Source organism: Oncorhynchus mykiss, chromosome 9 (genome assembly GCF_057628025.1).
Source record: "Oncorhynchus mykiss isolate SJ-2025 chromosome 9, ASM5762802v1, whole genome shotgun sequence".
NCBI lineage: Eukaryota > Metazoa > Chordata > Actinopteri > Salmoniformes > Salmonidae > Oncorhynchus > Oncorhynchus mykiss.
Genome location: NC_143030.1, coordinates 14,572,896 through 14,588,141, shown reverse-complemented (window position 1 = coordinate 14,588,141; position 15,246 = coordinate 14,572,896).

Here is a 15,246-nt window from a genome sequence, read left to right as displayed (position 1 = left end):
GCTTCTACACCTGCATTGCTTGCTGTTTGGGGTTTTAGGCTGGGTTTCTGTACAGCACTTTGAAATATCAGCTGATGTAAGAAGGGCTATATAAATACATTTGATTTGATTTGAGGAAGGGAAGAAGTCTGTCCCTAATAAAGCACTGCTCTACCTTCTTGACAACACTATCAACAAGGCGGGTCCTACAGGCTTTAGTTTTGTCACACCTGGACTCTGTTCAGTCATGTGGTCAGGTTCCACAAAGAGGGACTTAGGAAACTTACAATTGGCTCAGAACAGGGCAGCACGGCTGGCCCTTAATTTTACACGGGGAGCTAATATTAATGATATGCATGTCAATCTCTCCTGGTTCTAAGTGGAGGGGAGATTGACTTCATCGCTACTTGTTTCTGTAAGAAGTATTGACAGGCTGAATGCACCGAGCTGTCTGTTTAAACTACTAGCACACAGCTCAGACACCCATGCATACCCCACAAGACATGCCACCAGAGGTCTCTTCCCAATCCCCAAGTCCAGAACAGACTATGGGAGGCTCACAGTACTACAAAGAGCCATGAGTGCATGGAACTCTATTCCACATCAGGTAACTGATGCAAGCAGTAGAATCAGATTTTTAAAAAACACAAATAGGGGACTGTGAAGTGACGCACACACAGGTACAGACACATGCACACACACGCTAGCACACGCACTCTACACACACACATACATTGTAACATTGTTGTATGGTGGTATTATACATTTTGTATTGTAGATATGTAGTGGTGTATTAATGTTATATGATGTACTATTATATCATTTGTTTTCTGTGTGATGTAAGCGCCTTAATGTGTTTGGACCCGAGGAATAGTAGCTGCTGCCTTGACCTAAACCTAACCTTAATAATTGACAGCTAATGGGGATCCCTAATAAATACAAATATTTCTTTAGATATTAGATATAATAATGGATGGGATATGCAGTACAGTGTGTATTCCACCAAGTCACTCTAGGTGATTTAAGAGGTGCGCCTGATAGATCCAACTCCTCCACTATCAAAGCACCGGGGTGCGATTGATTTAATGGACATGATTGGCATCTCCATAACCCTAACTCCCTAAACCCCACCCCTTAACACTCTAAATCCAACATGGGTTTGCTGACCAGTTGTGTCTCTAGATTTTCCCTTCACTTTGGTGATGTAATGAGCGGCAGCCATTTTGAACCAGTAAGCACATCACGCTTCACTTCACTTTATTGCCGTTATCTAACATTTATCACACCGGTATGTCAAGGCTTCATTCAGATCATTCAAGGCAGTTTTAATAGGTTTATACTTTTACTATCTGTCTCTCTGACACTTAAACTGAAGAAGACATGTTTGGTTTAGACCTGGGAACTCATTTATAAAATGTTTTTAGTTTTTATACTACATTTCAAACACAATATGAGAACGTTTGGTTTATACATTGTCTACACTCATTAATAAAGTTGTGTTGGACACAAATAAACATACCATGGTTCTACTCTCATTTTCTCAGACATTTTTGGTGTGGCCCTGGTGAGCAGTGTTCCTGAAGAGTGTAGTATGGTGTACCATCTCTACCAGGGCTCCACGTAGGCTTTTAACACTTCTCCGTCATATCTGATGTACAGCCAAGTACATTGATCTTAATCACGTAAGTTCTATTGGGGCAGTGTGTGTGTTTCTCAGGTGTCTATGTTCATGTAAAAATGTACAATTTAAAAGTTTGTCTGACCAGTGGACCCATTGAGGTATGTTTGTGTGTGTGCGTTTCTCAAGTGTCTATGCGCCCATGTAAAAATGTACATTTAAAAGTTTCAATTTTTACCTCTGTGACGTACAGGAAGGAATGAGATGACGAGTTAACGAATGGGAAAGGGAGGGTGAGTCAGAGAGGGTGAGTCTCAGTTGTAGCTGAGAGGGACGGAGGCAGGGAGGGTCTCTGTGCTATCTGTCTTTACTAGAAAGGGAGATGGTGTTGGGCCTTTTACTTATCTAATGTTTGGCCAATCTGTCATCCCAACAAACAGTTACAAAGGACATGACCACATTTAAACATGTATCTTGCCAAATCCCAACCTATGACTTTATGACTGCAGTAAAAGCAATCATTCATAACCATGGAATTATATGAGTGCTGAAGAAAGACATATTCCAAAGGACATAGATGTATCTCTCTGTAAGTGGCCATAACATTGTTTATGACAGTGTACAGTGCCCATCCCCAATGGCACCCTATTCCCTATAGAGTGTCCTACTTTTGACCCTGGGGCCCATAGTGATCTAGTCAAAAGTAGGGCACTATTTAGGGAATAGGGTGCCATTTGGGACGCACAGATGGGCTATGTGACCACATAGCATTGTTTATGGTTGTCACCACATCCCTAGTGATTTTTTTGTACCTATATAATGCTTTTCAGAGAATATTAAAGCGCAAAAAAGTTAAACTACAAAATGTAAATGATGGTGATTGAAACTCTCAGTCGGCTTAGCATTCATGTTTATGTGTTCATATTTTATCTTGTCATATCTGTTGATTTGTAATCCTATATTCTCACTGATGAAGACTGAATCTGATTTTCATGGCTCAGCAAAACGACAGTTCAGAAGAAGGAGGAGAGAGGGGGCAGAGAGAGAGGAGAGAGAGATTGTTTTAAAGATTGCTTTGAAAAACAGACTACATAACAGAATAAATATTGGTGGTATTTACAATGTTGTTTGTGTTCCTCTGGTTGCCCCTTTCTCATGGCAACGGGACACATATTTTGCTGCTGTGATTGCACATTTTGTGGTATTTTGAATGACAGATATGGATGTTTATCACTGTTTGAATTGTTATTGAATTCTTTGTGGGTCTTTGGGAAATATGTGTCTCTAATATGGTCATACATAACTGCATTGTTGGTTAAGGGCTTGTACGTAATACAACACTGTATTTCGCGCATGTGACAAATACCATTTGATTTGATTTGACATTTGGCAGGAGGTTAGGAAGTGCAGCTCAGTTTCCACCGCATTTTGTGGGCAGTGTGCACATAGCCTGTCTTCTCTAAAGAGCCAGGTAGGCCTGCGGCGGCCTCTCTCAATAGCAAGGCAATGCTCACTTAGTCTGTACATACTCAAGGAATTTCTTAATTTTGGGTCAGTCACCGTGGTCAGGTATTCTGTCACTGTGAACTCTCTGTTTAGGGCCAAATAGCATTCCAAAACTCTTACTTTTCTTGTTGATTCTTTCCAGTGTGTCAAATAGTTATCTTTTTGCTTTCTCATAATTTGGTTGTGTCTAACTGTGTTGCTGTCCTGGGGCTCTCTGGGTTCTGTTTGTGTTTGTGAACAGAGCCCCAGAACCAGCTGGCCGAGGCTCTCTAATTATGGGATGGAAGCAAATGAACAAGGGAGCAATGCTGCCCCCTATGGAGTAGTTTGTTATTGGTTGTGTGAGTGCGTGTGTACTTCTCTTATCAACATGATCTCTGTTTTATGGTTTCTCTCTCTCCCAATCTTTGATAAGAGTCACATTGTGACACTCGACTTGTGTATTTGTGATTCCTCCATAGCAACCTCAATGCCTAATGTTTCCGAAACAAGTTTTTTATTAACATGGTCCCTCCAATCTGATAATCTCTGACGCCACCTACCTCTCGTTAATATTTTAGCTTTCCACCATGCAGCTTCTGTATCACCAGTCACTCCACTCCATGCCCTATATTCAGCCACAGATGTTCCCTGCACACATGGCTAGAGTTTGGAGTGATAGACAACAGGGGGAAACAGGCACTGAATAGATGCTAAAAATATCTGCTAGAGTCAATTGAAAGACAGTAATGTGATTTGAAATCTATGTATGTACAGTATCTATTTATGTGATCCTATCATTTACAGTACCAGTCAAAGGTTTGGACACATCTACTCATTTAAGGGTTTTTCTTTATTTTTACTATTTTGTACATTGTATAATAACAGTGAAGACATCAACACTATGAAACAACACATATGGAATGATGTAATAAACAAAAAAGTGTTAAACAAATTAAATGTTAAATATTATTTATAATTGAGATTCTTCAAAGCAGCCACCCTTTGCCTTGATGACAGCTTTGCACACTCTACACGTTCACTCTACCAGCTTCATGAGGAATGCTTTTCCAATAGTCTTGCAGGACTTCCCACATATGCTGAGCACTTGTTGGCTGGTTTTCCTTCACTCTGCGGTCCAACTCATCCTAAACCATTGGATTGAGCTTGGGTGATTGTGGAGGCCAGGTCATCTGATGCTGCACTCCATTACTCTCCTTATTGGTCAAATAGCCCTTACACAGCCTGGAGGTGTGTTGGGTCATTGTCCTGTGGAAAAATAAATCATAGTCCCACTAAGCGCAAACCAGATGGGATGGCGTATCATTGCAGAATGCTGTGGTAGCCATGCTGGTTAAGTGTGCCTTGAATTCTAAATAAATCACTGATAGTGTCATCAGCAAAGCGCCCCTACACCATTACACCTCCTCCTCCATGCTTGACGGTGGCAACCACACGTGTGGAGATCATCCATTCACCTACTCTGCATCTCACAAAGACACGACGGTCAGAACCAAAAATGTCAAATTTGGACTCATCAGACCAAAGGACAGATTTCCACCAGTCTAATGTCCATTTCTCGTATTTCTTGGCCCAAGCAAGTCTCTTCCTCTTATTGGTGTCCTTTAGTAGTGGTTTCTTTACAGCAATTCCACCATGGAGGCCTGATTCACGCCAGTCTCCTCTGAGCAGTTGATGTTGAGATGTGTCTGTTACTTGAACTCTGAAGCATTTATTTGGGCTGCAATCTGGGTACAGTTAACTCTAATGAACTTTTCCTCTGCAGCAGAGGTAACTCTGGGTCATCCTTTCCTGTGGCAGTCCTCATGGGAGCTGGTTTCATTATAACGCTTGATGGTTTTTGCGACTGCACTTGAAGAAACTTTCAAAGTTCTTGAAATGTTCTGCATTGACTGATCTTCATGTCTTAAAGTAATGAATGACTGTCGTTTCTCTTTGCTTATTTGAGCTGTTCTTGCCATAATATGGACAAAGTATTTTACCAAATCTTCTGTATACAACCCCTACCTTGTCACAACACAACTGACTGGTTCAAACACAATAAGAAAGAAAGAAAGTCCACAAATGAACTTTTAACAAGGCAAACCTGTTAATTGAAATGCATTCCCGAGTGACTACCTCATGAAGCTGATTGAGAGAATATCAAGAGTGTGCAAGGCTGTCATCAAGGCAAAGGGTGGCTACTTTGAAGAATCTCAAATATAAAATATATTTTGATTTGTTTAACACTTTTTTGGTTACTACATTATTCCGTATGTGTTATTTCATAGTTTTGATGTCTTCACTATTATTCTACAATGTAGAAAATAGTAAAAATAAAGTCAAACACTTGAGTGGGTGTGTCCAAACTTTTCACTGATACTACAGTGTATATATATATATATATATATATATATATCTACCTACAGTGCATTCATAAAATATTAAGACCCCTTGACTTTTTCCACGTCATAGCCTTATTCTAAAATTGATAAAATTGTTGTTTTTTACACACAATACCCCATAGTCACAAACCCAAAAGAGGATTTTACATAAGTATTCAGACCTTTTTAGTCAGTACTTTGTTGAAGCACCTTTGGCAGCGATTACAGTCTTCTTGGGTTTGACGCTACAAGCTTGGCACACCTGTATTTGGAAAGTTTCTCCCATTCTTCTCTGCAGATCCTCTCAAGCGCTTTCAGGTTTGATGGGGAGTGTCGCTGCACAGCTTTTTTCAGGTCTCTCCAGAGACGTTCGATCGAGTTCAAGTCCGGGCTCTGGCTGGGCAACTCAAGGACACACAGAGACTTGTCCCGAAGCCACTTCTGCGTTGTCTTATCTGTGTCCTTCCTGATGGAAGGTGAACCTTCACCCCAGTCTGAGGTCCTGAGCGTTCAGAGCAGGTTCGTCAAGCATCTCACTGTACTTTACTCCATTCATCTTTCCTTCGATCCTGACTGGTCTCCAAGTCCCTGCTGCTGAAAAAACATCACTTGACGTTTGGCATTCAGACTAAAGAGTTCAATCATGATTTCATCAGACCAGAGAATCTTGTTTCTCATGGTCTGAGTTTTTTAGGTCCATTTTGGCAAACTACAAGTGGGCTGTCATGTGCCTTTTGCTGAGGAGTGACTTCCCTCTGGCCACTACCATAAAAGGCTGATTGGTGGAGTGCTGCAGGGATGGTTGTCCTTCTTGAAGTTTCTCCCACCACAGAGGAACTCTGGAGATCTGTCAGATTGACCATTGGGTTCTCGGTCACCTCCCTGACCAAGGCCCTTCTCCCCCGATTTCTCAGTTTGGCCGGTCGGCCAGCACAGGTGGACTCCATTGAAGTTGTAGAAATATCTCAAGGATGATCAATGGAAACAAGATGCACCTGAGCTCAATTTCTAATCTCATAGAAAGGGGTCTGAAAACTTTTGTAAATAAGTTAAAAACAAATATATCTTATCCATTTTAGAACAAGGCTGTACCTATTTATCTGTCTATTTCTCATATTTGTCTGTCTGTCTGTCTGTTTCTCATATTTTTCTGAATGTCTGTCTATTTCTCATGTCTGTCTGTCTGTCTGTCTCTGTCTGTCTGTCTGTCTGTCTATTTCTCATATTTGTCTGTCTGTCTGTCTCTCATATTTGTCTTTCTGGCTATTCGGCCATCACTCATTCATATATTTTTATGTATTTTTATGTTATAAGGTAGTTGTTGTGAAATTGTTAGGTTAGATTACTTGTTAGATATTACTGCATGGTTTGAACTAGAAGCACACGCATTTTGCTACACTCGCATTAACATCTGCTAACCATGTGTATGTGACAAGAGCGAGAGAGCGAGAGAGAGAGAGCGAGAGAGAGAGAGAGAGAGAGAGAGAGAGATAACCCTGATAACCCTGAGAAAGTTATTTCTCTCTCTCCCTCTCCCTCTGCTTCCCACCCCACCTCCCTCTTACCCTGAGAAAGTTATTTCTCTCTCTCCCTCTGCTTCCCTCCCTCTTACCCTGAGAAAGTTATTTCTCTCTCTCCCTCTGCATCCCTCCTTCTCTCCCCACCTCCCTCTTACCCTAAAGAAGCTATTTTTCTCCCTCCCTCCCTCCGTCCCTCCTCTCCCTCCCTCTCTTTCTCACTGTCTCTGACAGGGCTCTTTCTCTCCCTCCCCGCCTCCCTTTTTCTACCCCCATCCCTCCCTCTCCCCAGACCACCACTCTTAGAGCAAGGGCTGTAGATATATGGATCCCATGGTGCTGATGGGGCCGCTGCTGATTAAAACTTCTTGATTCACCCATCCCGTTACCGGGATCATTTTCATCAACATCCGCTGAATTGCAGAGCGCCAAATTAAAATTAAATTACTAAAAATATTTCATTTTCATGAAATCACAAGTGCAATATAGCAAAACACAGCTTAGTTTGTTGTTAATCCACCTGGCGTGTCAGATTTTAAAAAATATTTTCGGCGAAAGCATACCAAGAGTTTATGTAAGGACATCTCTCTCAGTAGACAAAACATTACAAACAGCTAGCAGCCAAGTAGATTGGTCACGAAAGTCAGAAAATAAATAAAATGAATCGCTAACCTTTGATGATCTTCGGATGTTTGCACTCACGAGACTCCCAGTTACACAATAAATGTTCCTTTTGTTCCGTAAAGATTATTTTATATCCAAAATACCTCAATTTGGTTGGCACGTTATGTTCAGAAATCCACAGGCTCAAGCGATCACTACCAGGCAGACGAAAATTCAAAATAGTATCCGTAAAGTTCGTAGAAACATGTCACACATTTTTTATAATCAATCCTCAGGTTGTTTTTACAAGGTATAATCGATAATATTTCAACCGGGACTGTAGCTTCTTCAATAGGACAGAGAGAAAATGTCTGCTCCAAGCTGTTGCGCATGCAAAACGCTGCTGGCACCCAGCCATACAATGACGCGATGTGATCTTTCTCGCTCATTTTTTTAAATAAAAGCCTGAAACTATGTCTAGACTGTTCGCACCGTGGGGAAGCCATAGGAAAAGGAATCTGGTTGATATCTCTTTAAATGGAGCGAAGGCAGGCAATGGAACAGAGAGCTTTCAGGAAAAACAGCTCTTCCGGGTTTGGATTTTCCTCAGGTTTTCACCTGCAATATCAGTTCTGTTATACTCAAAGACAATATTTTGACAGTTTTGGAAACTGTAGAGTGTTTTCTATCCTATCTGACATTTATATGCATAATCTAGATTCTGGGCTTGAGAAATAGGCAGTTTCATTTGGGTACGTTTCTCATCCAAACATCAAAATACTGCCCCCTACACTCAACAGGTTAACAACTTCTACCTCCAAGCCATAAGACTACCGAACAATTAATCAAAATAGCCACTTGGACAATTTACAGTGACACCCCCCCCCCCCCCTTTTGTTTTTACACTGCTGCTACTCGCTGTTTATTATCTATGCATCGTCACTTTACCCCTACCTAAACACATTCATACAACAGTAGCTAGGATGTGCTTCAACACCTGCATTGCTTGCTGTTTGGGGTTTTAGGCTGGGTTTCTGTACAGCACTTTGAAATATCAGCTGATGTAAGAAGGGCTATATAAATACATTTGATTTGATTTGAGGAAGGGAAGAAGTCTGTCCCTAATAAAGCACTGCTCTACCTTCTTGACAACACTATCAACAAGGCGGGTCCTACAGGCTTTAGTTTTGTCACACCTGGACTCTGTTCAGTCATGTGGTCAGGTTCCACAAAGAGGGACTTAGGAAACTTACAATTGGCTCAGAACAGGGCAGCACGGCTGGCCCTTAATTTTACACGGGGAGCTAATATTAATGATATGCATGTCAATCTCTCCTGGTTCTAAGTGGAGGGGAGATTGACTTCATCGCTACTTGTTTCTGTAAGAAGTATTGACAGGCTGAATGCACCGAGCTGTCTGTTTAAACTACTAGCACACAGCTCAGACACCCATGCATACCCCACAAGACATGCCACCAGAGGTCTCTTCCCAATCCCCAAGTCCAGAACAGACTATGGGAGGCTCACAGTACTACAAAGAGCCATGAGTGCATGGAACTCTATTCCACATCAGGTAACTGATGCAAGCAGTAGAATCAGATTTTTAAAAAACACAAATAGGGGACTGTGAAGTGACGCACACACAGGTACAGACACATGCACACACACGCTAGCACACGCACTCTACACACACACATACATTGTAACATTGTTGTATGGTGGTATTATACATTTTGTATTGTAGATATGTAGTGGTGTATTAATGTTATATGATGTACTATTATATCATTTGTTTTCTGTGTGATGTAAGCGCCTTAATGTGTTTGGACCCGAGGAATAGTAGCTGCTGCCTTGACCTAAACCTAACCTTAATAATTGACAGCTAATGGGGATCCCTAATAAATACAAATATTTCTTTAGATATTAGATATAATAATGGATGGGATATGCAGTACAGTGTGTATTCCACCAAGTCACTCTAGGTGATTTAAGAGGTGCGCCTGATAGATCCAACTCCTCCACTATCAAAGCACCGGGGTGCGATTGATTTAATGGACATGATTGGCATCTCCATAACCCTAACTCCCTAAACCCCACCCCTTAACACTCTAAATCCAACATGGGTTTGCTGACCAGTTGTGTCTCTAGATTTTCCCTTCACTTTGGTGATGTAATGAGCGGCAGCCATTTTGAACCAGTAAGCACATCACGCTTCACTTCACTTTATTGCCGTTATCTAACATTTATCACACCGGTATGTCAAGGCTTCATTCAGATCATTCAAGGCAGTTTTAATAGGTTTATACTTTTACTATCTGTCTCTCTGACACTTAAACTGAAGAAGACATGTTTGGTTTAGACCTGGGAACTCATTTATAAAATGTTTTTAGTTTTTATACTACATTTCAAACACAATATGAGAACGTTTGGTTTATACATTGTCTACACTCATTAATAAAGTTGTGTTGGACACAAATAAACATACCATGGTTCTACTCTCATTTTCTCAGACATTTTTGGTGTGGCCCTGGTGAGCAGTGTTCCTGAAGAGTGTAGTATGGTGTACCATCTCTACCAGGGCTCCACGTAGGCTTTTAACACTTCTCCGTCATATCTGATGTACAGCCAAGTACATTGATCTTAATCACGTAAGTTCTATTGGGGCAGTGTGTGTGTTTCTCAGGTGTCTATGTTCATGTAAAAATGTACAATTTAAAAGTTTGTCTGACCAGTGGACCCATTGAGGTATGTTTGTGTGTGTGCGTTTCTCAAGTGTCTATGCGCCCATGTAAAAATGTACATTTAAAAGTTTCAATTTTTACCTCTGTGACGTACAGGAAGGAATGAGATGACGAGTTAACGAATGGGAAAGGGAGGGTGAGTCAGAGAGGGTGAGTCTCAGTTGTAGCTGAGAGGGACGGAGGCAGGGAGGGTCTCTGTGCTATCTGTCTTTACTAGAAAGGGAGATGGTGTTGGGCCTTTTACTTATCTAATGTTTGGCCAATCTGTCATCCCAACAAACAGTTACAAAGGACATGACCACATTTAAACATGTATCTTGCCAAATCCCAACCTATGACTTTATGACTGCAGTAAAAGCAATCATTCATAACCATGGAATTATATGAGTGCTGAAGAAAGACATATTCCAAAGGACATAGATGTATCTCTCTGTAAGTGGCCATAACATTGTTTATGACAGTGTACAGTGCCCATCCCCAATGGCACCCTATTCCCTATAGAGTGTCCTACTTTTGACCCTGGGGCCCATAGTGATCTAGTCAAAAGTAGGGCACTATTTAGGGAATAGGGTGCCATTTGGGACGCACAGATGGGCTATGTGACCACATAGCATTGTTTATGGTTGTCACCACATCCCTAGTGATTTTTTTGTACCTATATAATGCTTTTCAGAGAATATTAAAGCGCAAAAAAGTTAAACTACAAAATGTAAATGATGGTGATTGAAACTCTCAGTCGGCTTAGCATTCATGTTTATGTGTTCATATTTTATCTTGTCATATCTGTTGATTTGTAATCCTATATTCTCACTGATGAAGACTGAATCTGATTTTCATGGCTCAGCAAAACGACAGTTCAGAAGAAGGAGGAGAGAGGGGGCAGAGAGAGAGGAGAGAGAGATTGTTTTAAAGATTGCTTTGAAAAACAGACTCTAAACCCAAAATAACTACATTTCCTTTGAAAGCTTTTAGTCCATGTTCCGACTGATTCTTTCCACATTTGTGCAAAAAGTGGGTCGCATTGTGTGTTAGGACAGACATCAGATAAACTGTTCAGAATTTCATTTTGCTGTGTTTTATTACAGCTATTCTCTTCTGCAGTTCTCTTCTGTCACTTGTTGAACACCCACCCTCCCTCCCTCCCTCCCTCTCGCTCTATCTCTCACCCTCCCTCCCTCCCTCCCTCCCTCTCGCTCTATCTCTCTCTCTCCCTCCCTCCCTCCCTCCCTCTCGCTCTATCTCTCTCTCTACCCCCTCTCTACCTCTCACCCGCTTTTCACATACCCACCTGTCCATCTCTCTATTCAATTGGAAGTGGCTTTATTGGCATGGGAAACAGATGTTTACATTGCCAAAGCAAGTGAAATAAACAAGAAACAAAAGTGAGAAGTAACATAAAAACATCAACAAAAACTATTGGAAAGGAACAGTTAACATTGTACTCACAAAGGTTTCAAACAAAAAATATAACACTTGAAATATCTTTATCAGCTATGTGCAGTGTTTTTAACAACGTGCAAACAGCTGTAGTACACTATCGAGAACCTTAAAGGTTTATTGAGCTGTCCCCATAGGAGAACCCTTTGAAGAACCCTTTTTTGTTCCAGGTAAGAACCCTTTTGGGTTCCACGTAGAACCTTTTCCACAGACAGTTCTACCTGGAACCAAAAAGGTTCTACCTGGAACCAAAAAGGGTTCTCCTATGGGGACAGCCAAAGTCACTGTTGGAACCCATTTTTTTCTAAGTGTGTATGAGTAATGGGGAAAGATAAACAGATAAATATTGGTGGTATTTACAATGTTGTTTGTGTTCCTCTGGTTGCCCCTTTCTCATGGCAACGGGACACATATTTTGCTGCTGTGATTGCACATTTTGTGGTATTTTGAATGACAGATATGGATGTTTATCACTGTTTGAATTGTTATTGAATTCTTTGTGGGTCTTTGGGAAATATGTGTCTCTAATATGGTCATACATAACTGCATTGTTGGTTAAGGGCTTGTAAGTAAGCATTTCACTGTTGTATTTCGCGCATGTGACAAATACCATTTGATTTGATTTGACATTTGGCAGGAGGTTAGGAAGTGCAGCTCAGTTTCCACCTCATTTTGTGGGCAGTGTGCACATAGCCTGTCTTCTCTCAAGAGCCAGGTAGGCCTGTGGCGGCCTCTCTCAATAGCAAGGCAATGCTCACTTAGTCTGTACATACTCAAGGAATTTCTTAATTTTGGGTCAGTCACCGTGGTCAGGTATTCTGTCACTGTGAACTCTCTGTTTAGGGCCAAATAGCATTCCAAAACTCTTACTTTTCTTGTTGATTCTTTCCAGTGTGTCAAATAGTTATCTTTTTGCTTTCTCATAATTTGGTTGTGTCTAACTGTGTTGCTGTCCTGGGGCTCTCTGGGTTCTGTTTGTGTTTGTGAACAGAGCCCCAGAACCAGCTGGCCGAGGCTCTCTAATTATGGGATGGAAGCAAATGAACAAGGGAGCAATGCTGCCCCCTATGGAGTAGTTTGTTATTGGTTGTGTGAGTGCGTGTGTACTTCTCTTATCAACATGATCTCTGTTTTATGGTTTCTCTCTCTCCCAATCTTTGATAAGAGTCACATTGTGACACTCGACTTGTGTATTTGTGATTCCTCCATAGCAACCTCAATGCCTAATGTTTCCGAAACAAGTTTTTTATTAACATGGTCCCTCCAATCTGATAATCTCTGACGCCACCTACCTCTCGTTAATATTTTAGCTTTCCACCATGCAGCTTCTGTATCACCAGTCACTCCACTCCATGCCCTATATTCAGCCACAGATGTTCCCTGCACACATGGCTAGAGTTTGGAGTGATAGACAACAGGGGGAAACAGGCACTGAATAGATGCTAAAAATATCTGCTAGAGTCAATTGAAAGACAGTAATGTGATTTGAAATCTATGTATGTACAGTATCTATTTATGTGATCCTATCATTTACAGTACCAGTCAAAGGTTTGGACACATCTACTCATTTAAGGGTTTTTCTTTATTTTTACTATTTTGTACATTGTATAATAACAGTGAAGACATCAACACTATGAAACAACACATATGGAATGATGTAATAAACAAAAAAGTGTTAAACAAATTAAATGTTAAATATTATTTATAATTGAGATTCTTCAAAGCAGCCACCCTTTGCCTTGATGACAGCTTTGCACACTCTACACGTTCACTCTACCAGCTTCATGAGGAATGCTTTTCCAATAGTCTTGCAGGACTTCCCACATATGCTGAGCACTTGTTGGCTGGTTTTCCTTCACTCTGCGGTCCAACTCATCCTAAACCATTGGATTGAGCTTGGGTGATTGTGGAGGCCAGGTCATCTGATGCTGCACTCCATTACTCTCCTTATTGGTCAAATAGCCCTTACACAGCCTGGAGGTGTGTTGGGTCATTGTCCTGTGGAAAAATAAATCATAGTCCCACTAAGCGCAAACCAGATGGGATGGCGTATCATTGCAGAATGCTGTGGTAGCCATGCTGGTTAAGTGTGCCTTGAATTCTAAATAAATCACTGATAGTGTCATCAGCAAAGCGCCCCTACACCATTACACCTCCTCCTCCATGCTTGACGGTGGCAACCACACGTGTGGAGATCATCCATTCACCTACTCTGCATCTCACAAAGACACGACGGTCAGAACCAAAAATGTCAAATTTGGACTCATCAGACCAAAGGACAGATTTCCACCAGTCTAATGTCCATTTCTCGTATTTCTTGGCCCAAGCAAGTCTCTTCCTCTTATTGGTGTCCTTTAGTAGTGGTTTCTTTACAGCAATTCCACCATGGAGGCCTGATTCACGCCAGTCTCCTCTGAGCAGTTGATGTTGAGATGTGTCTGTTACTTGAACTCTGAAGCATTTATTTGGGCTGCAATCTGGGTACAGTTAACTCTAATGAACTTTTCCTCTGCAGCAGAGGTAACTCTGGGTCGTCCTTTCCTGTGGCAGTCCTCATGGGAGCTGGTTTCATTATAACGCTTGATGGTTTTTGCGACTGCACTTGAAGAAACTTTCAAAGTTCTTGAAATGTTCTGCATTGACTGATCTTCATGTCTTAAAGTAATGAATGACTGTCGTTTCTCTTTGCTTATTTGAGCTGTTCTTGCCATAATATGGACAAAGTATTTTACCAAATCTTCTGTATACAACCCCTACCTTGTCACAACACAACTGACTGGTTCAAACACAATAAGAAAGAAAGAAAGTCCACAAATGAACTTTTAACAAGGCAAACCTGTTAATTGAAATGCATTCCCGAGTGACTACCTCATGAAGCTGATTGAGAGAATATCAAGAGTGTGCAAGGCTGTCATCAAGGCAAAGGGTGGCTACTTTGAAGAATCTCAAATATAAAATATATTTTGATTTGTTTAACACTTTTTTGGTTACTACATTATTCCGTATGTGTTATTTCATAGTTTTGATGTCTTCACTATTATTCTACAATGTAGAAAATAGTAAAAATAAAGTCAAACACTTGAGTGGGTGTGTCCAAACTTTTCACTGATACTACAGTATATATATATATATATATATATATATATATCTACCTACAGTGCATTCATAAAATATTAAGACCCCTTGACTTTTTCCACGTCATAGCCTTATTCTAAAATTGATAAAATTGTTGTTTTTTACACACAATACCCCATAGTCACAAACCCAAAAGAGGATTTTACATAAGTATTCAGACCTTTTTAGTCAGTACTTTGTTGAAGCACCTTTGGCAGCGATTACAGTCTTCTTGGGTTTGACGCTACAAGCTTGGCACACCTGTATTTGGAAAGTTTCTCCCATTCTTCTCTGCAGATCCTCTCAAGCGCTTTCAGGTTTGATGGGGAGTGTCGCTGCACAGCTTTTTTCAGGTCTCTCCAGAGACG